We start from the raw sequence: 9,728 nt of genomic DNA, 5'->3' as shown, positions 1-9,728 counted from the left end.
GCCCTAGCCCGCCCCCACGCTCTCCCCGCATCCTCATTCATCCGCGTTATCGGGGCCGCCTCGCGCTCTTGGCTTCACGTTCTGATGCGGGAGAGAGTCAAGTCACCCGACAGGACAGGATTTTTTTTTAATTATCTTTATTTAAACACCGTGATTACAAATATAATTGTAGTTGTAGGATTACAGTCATGTAAAGAACACCCCCCTTCACCAGTGCAGGATTCCCACCACCAATTTCCCACATCTACCTACTCCCCACCCCACCCACACCTGTACTCGAGACAGGTTTTCTTTTTCCCTCATTCATTCACATTGTTATGATAGTTTTCAGTGTAGTTATTTCTCTAACTGCACTTATCACTCTATGTGGTGAGCTTCATGTCATGAGCTGTACCTACATGGGAAGATGGGAGGAAATAAGGGTTGGGACTGAGACAGTAAAATATTAGAAATGAGATTTGTATGGCGGTATCAAGGTCACAATACAAGATGGATATTATGGATATTTGGAATATATGCACACAATACTATCAATATGAAAACAAAGAGAAAAAATTTCCACTGACTGTCCCAACATAAACCAGTACTAGAACAGCCTGCCCTCCTCCCAGAGCGCATTCCCATTAGTGTAGGGAGAGATAGGGGGAAAGCCTGTTGACCCCTATAGAGTCCACCTAGACCGGTGCCCAGGGAAGGCCTGAAGTCCAGGGGACCAGCAAGAGCTGGTCTCCAGAATCAAGGAGGAAACAGGAAGCCAAATGTCTGTCCGCCCTCCTCCCCATACACCTTCCCCCCTGGAGTACGGAGGGAGGGGGAACCTGGGGACCACTAAGAGTCCACCTGAACCCACTTCTGGCCAACTGAGCTGGCACCCAGGGAAGGCCTGGAGTCAGGGGGAAAAGACAAGGACGGCTGGAGGCCTGCCAAGCCTCCCAGCACTCCCCAGGCTAGGGAGAAAAGGCTCTGGTATGGGGTCTCCCCAAACCCCATACCTGGCAAGAGCTGGTCTCCAGAATCAAAGAGGAAACCCGAAGCCAGATGGACACAACAGGATTTTGAACAGACAAAATCCATGCCAAGCGGGCGCCAGTTTCTCTGAGAGGTAGCTCTGGGAAAAGTTGTCCCTCTCTGAATCAGAGACAGCGGGCAGGTTCTGCGCATGAGTACGGGCGCAGTTGGGTTTCCAAAGCCCTTCTGTTCTTTCTTTTACCCGCCACTGTCAGAGCCCTGGGTATTCGATAGGGTACCCAGGAGAGCTACTGATCAGATCCCCAGAATCCTATATGGTCTCCAGGAGTGATTGCTGAGCACAGAACCTGGTATAACCCGAGCATCGCCGAGTGTGGCCCCAAAACAAAAATAACAAAAACAACCTATATATGTTATGTATGTATATTTTATAACATAGATAATATATTTATATAAAATATATAACACTTTATTGTGTTTTATGTGATATATCACATATACCTGATATATCATATATATATCACATATACCCGACAGATGCAAATAGGCGTTTTTGCTTTGCACACAGCAGATCCAGGTTCTATCCCCATCACCCCATATAGGTCCCTGAGCACTGCCAGCAGAGATCTCTGGGCACAGAACCTAGAGTAAACGCTGAGAACCACTGATGGCGCCAAAATAAACAAGTTGTAGGCTGTACAGGTGCTGGAAGGTATTCCCAGCATGTGTAATTGGAGAGCTAATCTAGTTTCCTATACACACTGTAGTCCTTGGCAGCATCTATTGTGCTATCTATATTTGGATGAAGAGTTTAGAAGAAAAAAAGAAAAAGATTGCAGGAGAGTTGAGACCCAATTCAGAGGTGTTCAGGTCTTGCTCCTGGCTCTGTACGCAGAAATCATTCCTTGCAATACTCAGGACACAAAATGAGGTGTCAGAGATGGGACTGAACCCTGTCAGCTACGTGCAAAGCAAATGGCTTAATCCTGTGTTATCTCCCTCCACTCCCCTAGAAAAGTTTTCATCATGCATCATACAACTAACTACCCTGCCATATAGTGTTACATACAGTGATTCAGCCAGTCCCCACATTCTCAATGATAGGTGAGAGCACTGACCACACGCCCCAGGCATATGCAGGCCATGATTGTGACAAAGTCCAGAGGGACAGGCTGCACCTAGAGCTCCCTGAACGTGGGCTGCAAAGTGAGAATACCCAAGAAGACTGCCTGGCTCAAGCTTCGGGTATGACCCGGCTGGGTGCCCTTGAAACAAAGCCCCGGAGGAAGATCTCCCTTTGTGCCTGCAACTCAATGATCCCCTTTGGGACATCTGCTCCTCCCAGAGAGGCTGTCCAGCTCTTGCCTTGACATTCCAACAATGCACTTCCTGCCCTCTTGCTGTGGGCAGACCTGGAGTTCCCTGCCTAACCCCTGTGTGTCTGTTCCTTTCTCCTCCCTTCTTCCACTTATAGCTCACATGTCTTCGTTCCTGTCCAGTCAGGGCCTTGCATTTCTACAAGTAGAAAATATAAGTAGGGAAAAAAAAAAAAAAACCTGAGTTCAGATAGACCGAATAACCAGGAATGTAACTCAACAGTAAAGCACTGACCACACATACCTGAGTCCTGGGTTCAGTTCTCCCTACCCCACACATTTACATGCAAAGAACATTCAAATACACATATGTTTGGCATTAGTTTTGGTACCTAAGTGTTTCACATCTCATCCTCAGTTTCCCCATCTGTTCACTGGGATAATAGTCCTCTTATATCTCACTATAGTGAGAAGTAACTGAGCTACTGGTCAGCTATTGATAAATCTATTTAGCACTGTGTTAATGTGGGTCAAGAATAGAGCCGGGGATCCGGCGAGGTGGAGCTAGAGGTAAGGTGTCTGCCTTGCAAGCGCTAGCCAAGGAAGGATCGCAGTTCTTTTTTTTTTTTTTTTTTTTTGGTTTTTGGGCCACACCCTGTGACGCTCAGGGGTTACTCCTGGCTATGCGCTCAGAAGTTGCTCCTGGCTTCTTGGGGGACCATATGGGATGCCGGGGGATCGAACCGCGGTCCGTCCTAGGCTAGCGCAGGCAAGGCAGGCACCTTACCTCCAGCGCCACCGCCCGGCCCCAGGATCGCAGTTCAATCCTCCTGGCATCCCATATGGTCCCCCAAGCCAGGGGCAACTTCTGAGCACTTAGCCAGGAGTAACCTCTGAGCATCAAACGTGTGGCCCAAAAACAAAAACAAAAACAAAACAAAACAAAAAAAAGAATAGAGCGGGGGAGGGGGGGTTGGAGAAATAGCACTGCTCGTTTGCCTTGCAAGCGGCTGATCCAGGACCTAAGGTGGTTGGTTCGAATCCTGGCATTCCATATGGTCCACCATGCCTGCCAGGAGCTATTTCTGAGCAGATAGCCAGGAGTAACCCCTGAGCACCGCCGGGTGTGGCCCCCCCCCAAAAAAAAAAGAATAGAGCCGGACAAATAAAAAGGCACTTGCCTTGCATAAGGCCAAACGAGGTTCCATTCCTTTGGCATCCTAGGCCCCACTAGGAGTAATCCTTGAGCACCAAGCGAATAATAAGTAATAAGCTAAACACTACTTGGGATGGCCCAAAAAAACCTAGTCAAGAATAATAATGAGGGCCAGAGCGATAGCACAGCTTTAGGGCATTTGCCTTGCACATGGCTGACCCAGGATGGACCTGTGTTCGATCCCCATTGTCCCTTATGGTCCCCCAAGCCAGGAACGATTTCTGAGTGCATAGCCAGGAGTAACCCCTGAGCGTCACCAGGTATGGCCCAAAAAACAAAAAACAAAAAACAAAAAAAAAAAAGAATAATTATAATGGTGGTTGTACTTGCCTTAACACAGCTGACCCAGATTCAATCCCCAGCACCCAGTGGTCCTGGGAGCCTGCCAGGAGTGATCCCTGAGCAGAAATCCAGGAGCAAACGAGGAACACAACGAGGCCCCAATACAAAATTGTAACAAAAGAAGATTAAACAAAAGAGGTCAGGGTTAGAGCGATAGCACAATGGGTAGGGTTCTTGCCTTGCATATGACAGACCTGAGTTCGCTCCCCTGCATACCATATGGTCCCCAGAGCCTTCCAGGAGTAACTTCTGAATCCAGAACCAGGAGTAACCCTAAGCGCCAAAAACAAAACAAAACAAAAAACAAAGGGGTCAAGGTACTTGCCTTATTTTGGTTCCTGGCACCACATATGGTCCCCTAAATGCATCCAGTAGATTCTTCCAAGTACAGAGCCAGAAGTAACCCTGAAGGTCACAGAATATGGTCCATATACCAAAAGAAAAAGAATAGGAGAAATAGTACAGCTCCTACTGTCTCTGCACGCTGGTGAATTGGGTTCAATCAACCTAGGTCCGATCTCTGGCACCACTTACTGTCCCCTGAGCCTGCCAGAATGATCCCTGAATGCAAAGCCAGGAGTAAACACTGAGCACTGCCAGTTGTGCCCCTGTTCCCCCTAAAAAACTAAAGGGAAAATCATCCACTCTCAGTTCTCACCACCTGCCACCTCTGATTCTAATACAACAGTGAGGAAAGCGGAGTAAAATACAGTATTCAAAAGAAAAACACAAAGAGCTAAGCAGGAGTCTAGGGAGGACAGGATCAGAGGAGTCAGGGTGATCCACTGGAAGGGGCTTGCAGAAGAGATCCCAAGAAGGGTACTATGGGAGACCGGGGCGGGGGGAGGGGTGGTGGTGGATAGGAAATCCTCTGTAGCTGGAAGCAGGAGTCATTGAGCAATAACCAGCACCCAGCAGCATCTCACAGCATCACAAATCCAAGAGGCAGAACAGACCTCAAATCTAGCTGTCAACAAATCTCAGCTGTCAACAAAGGATAAGAACAAGCCAGCATGTCTGCCCTCCACAATTTTCTTTCACCTTGTTATCACAGATGAGCATAAGTCACACAGATTTTTGTCAGGTCTGACTGTCCAGTCTTACTAAGGAAATGGGGAGGCACATAAACTGTCTAACTCCTAAGCTCAAAGGCTCAGTGCCAGCAGTCTGAGAACCCCACCCTCCCTCTGCTCACAGTGGTCTAGCAAATCTCTCTCCTGAGCCTCAGGTATCATGGACAAATGGTACCCCCAGCCTTAGTGAACCCATCCTCTACCAGGGCCTTTCTGATCCCTAAAATCCAGACACCAGGCCTCAGCCCACTCTCAGCCTCAACTTCTAGGGCCCACATGCCCTTCTACAGCCTCGATTCCTTTCTCTCTTTTGTTGTTGTATTTTATTTATTCATTTTGGTTTGGGGGCCAAACCTGGTGGCATTCACAGCTTATTCCTGGGACCTGACCTCACTTTTGGTGAGGCTCATAAGACAATGTGGAGTGTGCCAGGGATTGAATCAGGGTCAGCAGCATGCAAGGAAAGTGCCCTATCTGGAGTACTGTTACTCCAGCCCTGTTATTGTAGTTAGGAAAACATAGTTATAGTGGTACTAAACGTTGTTTTTTTTTGTTTGTTTTGTGTGTGTGTGTGTGTGTGTGTGGTTTTGGGGTCACACCCGGCAGTGCTCAGGGGTTATTTCTGGCTCCAGGCTCAGAAATTGCTCCTGGCAGGCACAGGGGACCATATGGGGCGCCGGGGTTCGAACCGATGACCTCCTGCATGAAAGGCAAACGCTTTACCTCCATGCTATCTCTCCGGCCCCAGTACTAAACGTTTTTGCGTCACACCCAGCAGCGCTCAGGGGTTACTCCTGCCTCTGTGCTCAGAAATCACCCCTGGCAGGCACAGGGGACCATATGGGATGCTGGGATTCGAAACACCATCCTTCTGCATGAAAGGCAAACGCCTTACCTCCATGTTATCTCTCCGGCCCCTATAGTAGTACAAAACGTTGAGAGTGTCCCAGTACATGTCCCAAAGTTAGAATATGAAAGTGCACATTTCAAGAGAAGAGATGCAGACAACATGTGTGTGCAGACAGTTACATTGTGCATAAGCTGGAAACACATTTTTGCATCTCCTTTGTTCCAAGTTAACGGTTTTGTAGGGCTTTCTACCTAGATGAGAGTCTCTTGCTAGGGTGATGGTGGTGGGGTGTTGAGCATGATTGACAGTCTTCTTTAATATTCCTTTCCTTAGTTTCTGCTGGAACTTCTCTCCCAAGAGGGCCCAACCTTCTCTGGACTGCAGCTGTGCCTGGTGAAACTTCGCAGTGATAAGTGACTCCTCCAAATCTCCTCTCTTGGTTTTATGACATCACCAGAACTTTTACTACCTATCAAGAATTTCTTGATTCCTGTACGTGGGCCCTTTCCTGCCTATCTTCCTCATATTCTCTATTCCCATTTTTAAAATCCTTAGAGGCTAGAGCAATAGTTCATTTGCCTTACACTCAGCCAACGCAGTTTTAACCCCCAGCACCCATATGGTCAGACCCCAAATCCCCACCAGGAGTGATCCCTTAGCACAGAGCCTAAGGAGTAAATTGGAAGAACCACTGAATGTAACCCAAAACAAATAAATTAAGGAAGGGGCTGAAGAGAAAAATCATAGGGCTGGGCATGTGCTTTGCATGCAGAAGCTCTGGATTGATCCCCAGTACCACTTGGTCCCCCAAGTATTGCCAGGAGCCTTCTCCTGTTAGGGAAAGTTCAAGAAATTGAGATTGCAGCCCAAGGTGGGTGGAAGAAAGAGTTTATTTGCATGGACCAAAAGTTCAGGTAGCCCTGGCAACCCTTGGCCCCGAACAAAGGATCCACTCCATGGGTGGGTTTACACAAGCTAAACTGCAGTGAAGGCTGATTTGACTGTGAAGAACATGGGGTGTTGCACTAAATTAACTAATTGTTCTGATTCAGTTTCAATGCTCTGGTGAGTCAGGCCTTTCATGTACTTGGAATTCTTCATCATCTTTCTTTATGCTCCTTTATGCCCATAAATCCCAGTTTCCCTCATGTTCCCAGATTTCCACCAATTTTCTTCACACCTCCAGCAGAGTCAATAGTCTTCAACACCATTGAGGTGTGAAGCCCCACATCATCTGCAGAGACTACATCTTCCAGGACAAGTGGAGGAAGGACAGGATACCAGGGCTCTTAGATCACCTTCTGATTGGCTTTATGATGAGTCTGAGTCACCTCAATCTCCTGAGCGCCATTCTGGGAATGCCCTAGCCCCAGGCTGTTGGCAGGAGGTAAAGGAAAGTACTTTTTGGGCTCCAGAGCCAGCTCAGGGTGATGAGACATTAGCTTTGCTTTATGAGCAAAAGACCTGAGCTAGTTACCACCCTCTGTTCATCTCCAACCTCCAATTTGTAACAGGCCACTCGGGGCCAGGCAGGAGCACCTGGACACACAGAGGGGTACAGGAGTAGGTGAATTGTGACCAGACTGCACACCAAGAGAGGAGTTTGAATCTAGCTCATTTATTCACTCAAAGAGCAGGGTTTTTATGCATTTACTTTAGCAAGTCATTCTGAGTTAGTAAGAAAGAATGGGGTGGTCAATAGTTCATATAGCAGGAAATCTGCCAAAGCAGCTTTATGACTTGAATGTCCATTTCCTCTTTAAGGGGTGGGGTGGGGGTCTTTGTGTGGCTGTTTACTGCATGGCTAAATTAGTTTTTTTTTTTAATGTAAAGATTATCTTTAGAGAGGCCAGAGAGATAACACAGCAGTAAAGTGTTTGCCTTGCATGCGGCCAACCCGGAACTAACCAGTTCGATTCCCGGCATCCCATATGGTATCCCAAGCTTGCCAGGAGCGATTTCTGAGTACAGAGCCAGGAGTAACCCCTGATCATTGCTGGGTGTGGGCCAAAAACCAATTAATAAATAAATAAATAAACTGTTTTAAAAAAAGATTATCTGGTGCTTGCTTCGGCAGCACATATACTAAAATTGGAACGATACAGAGAAGATTAGCATGGCCCCTGTGCAAGAATGACATGCAAATTCGTGAAGAGTTCCATATTTTTTTTTTTTGGTTTTTGGGCCACACCCAGCGGTGCTCAGGGGATACTCCTGGCTGTCTGCTCAGAAATAGCTCCTGGCAGGCACGGGGGACCATATGGGACACCGGGATTTGAACCAACCACCTTTGGTCCTGGATCGGCTGCTTGCAAGGCAAACGCCGCTGTGCTATCTCTCCGGGCCATATTTTTTCTTTCTTTTTTTTTTTTTTTTTTTGTGGTTTTTGGGTCACACCCGGCAGTGCTCAGGGGTTACTCCTGGCTCCATGCTCAGAAATTGCTCCTGGCAGGCACGGGGGACCATATGGGACGCCGGGATTCGAACTGATGACCTTCTGCATGAAAGGCAAACGCCTTACCTCCATGCTATCTCTCCGGCCCAGGGGCCATATTTTTTCAAAAAAAAAAAAAAAAAGATTATCTGGGACCGGAGAGATAGCATGGAGGTAGGGCTTTTGCCTTGCATGCAGAAGGATGGTGTTTTGAATCCTGGCATCCCATATAGTCCCCTGAACCTGCCAGGAGGTGAAAAAGCATTAAGAGAATATTAAGTTACAGGTGTATAGTATATTTTGCAAAAATGTTATGTTTTTGAAAAGGGCTGGTATATTAATTTTCACTCTATTATGTTGGTGCATGAAAATATTAACCCCCCCTTTGGCTAAAGGTGGAGTCAGAATTACAAAAGGGTCTTTATATTTCAGAAAAGGGGGAAATGTTGGTGTACCTATCTGAGACCCTGGATCTAGGTGTAGCTACCTGAGACCCACCCATTTCTGGGAAGGGTCTTGGGAACCAGATAGTAGGTGTAACCTTACCTGCAAGACCCCGCCCATTCCTGGGAGGGGTCTTGGAAAAGTTAGATAAGCCTTGGACCAAGGAAATTCGGCCCCTTTTTCTGCGCTGCTGGGCGCTCTGGCTTTTGGGTCTCTGCGTTCTGGTCTTTGACCAGCATGGAGCCCAAAGGGAAGATGGCTGAAAGGAGTTTAGATGCAGGGTCAAGAATAACTAGTGCTTGAAAGGTTATGAGTAGGCCACACACATGTGGTGAATAGGGCATGAATAAAGTTAATGCTTCCTGATACCTGCCTGTGAGTGAGTGATTTCGCCTTTCACCTGGGCCTGGGACCCGCCGGCTGGATGGGGTTGCGGAGCCACGTGGCCTGGGATGGCAGAAAGAAATCCATCACCATCCACTGCCATCCAGCCCCATCGTTATTTATTTAATTCAACAATTTCTGAGCACAGAGGCAGGAGTAACTTCTGAGCACTGCTGGGTGTGACCAAAAAAAAAACAAACCAAAAAAGAATTATCTTTAGAACCAAGTGGCGTTGGCTTAGAACTGGATGGCTCTGGTTCTGCAGAAATGTTCACGTGCTTATCTATATAGCACACTTATACTGATTAGGATTGCCTGGAATAACCAGGCCTCAGCACATTTGCGTGGTAATGAGAAAATAAATTTGATTTACAGAAATCTAAATCTTTTTTTTGTTTTGTTTTGTGTTTTTTTTTTTTTTTGTTTTTTTGTTTTTAGGCCACACCCGGCAGTGCTCAGGAGCTACTCCTGGCTGTCTGCTCAGAAATAGCTCCTGGCAGGCACGGGGGACCATATGATTCTAACCAACCACCTTTGGTCCTGGATCGGCTGCTTGCAAGGCAAACACCACTGTGCTATCTCTCCGGGCCCCAGAAATCTAAATCTTAATGGTCTTTTGAGGGAATTAGAAAAAGGTTCTTAGGATGCTAGTGAAACTATATCTCAAATAAGAGGGCAAATTTATACTGTGATCTCTATC

At 47.1% G+C, this 9,728-nt stretch overlaps 1 protein-coding gene and 1 non-coding gene across 2 annotated transcripts in view; one reads left to right on the top strand and one right to left on the bottom strand.

The window, feature by feature from the left end:
* LOC125994844 (60S ribosomal protein L35a) overlaps positions 1-9,728 on the bottom strand; it is a 46,152-nt gene that overhangs the window by 6,040 nt on the left and 30,384 nt on the right. The window lies entirely within an intron of this gene.
* On the top strand, positions 7,828-7,934 carry LOC125995281 (U6 spliceosomal RNA). Its single transcript, XR_007490828.1, has one exon. It is a non-coding gene; the product is annotated as a U6 spliceosomal RNA (small nuclear RNA).

Source organism: Suncus etruscus, chromosome 17 (assembly GCF_024139225.1).
Source record: "Suncus etruscus isolate mSunEtr1 chromosome 17, mSunEtr1.pri.cur, whole genome shotgun sequence".
Classification (NCBI taxonomy): Eukaryota; Metazoa; Chordata; class Mammalia; order Eulipotyphla; family Soricidae; genus Suncus; species Suncus etruscus.
The sequence above is the reverse complement of the archived record's forward strand: the minus strand, read 5'-3'. Positions and strand labels throughout refer to the sequence as shown.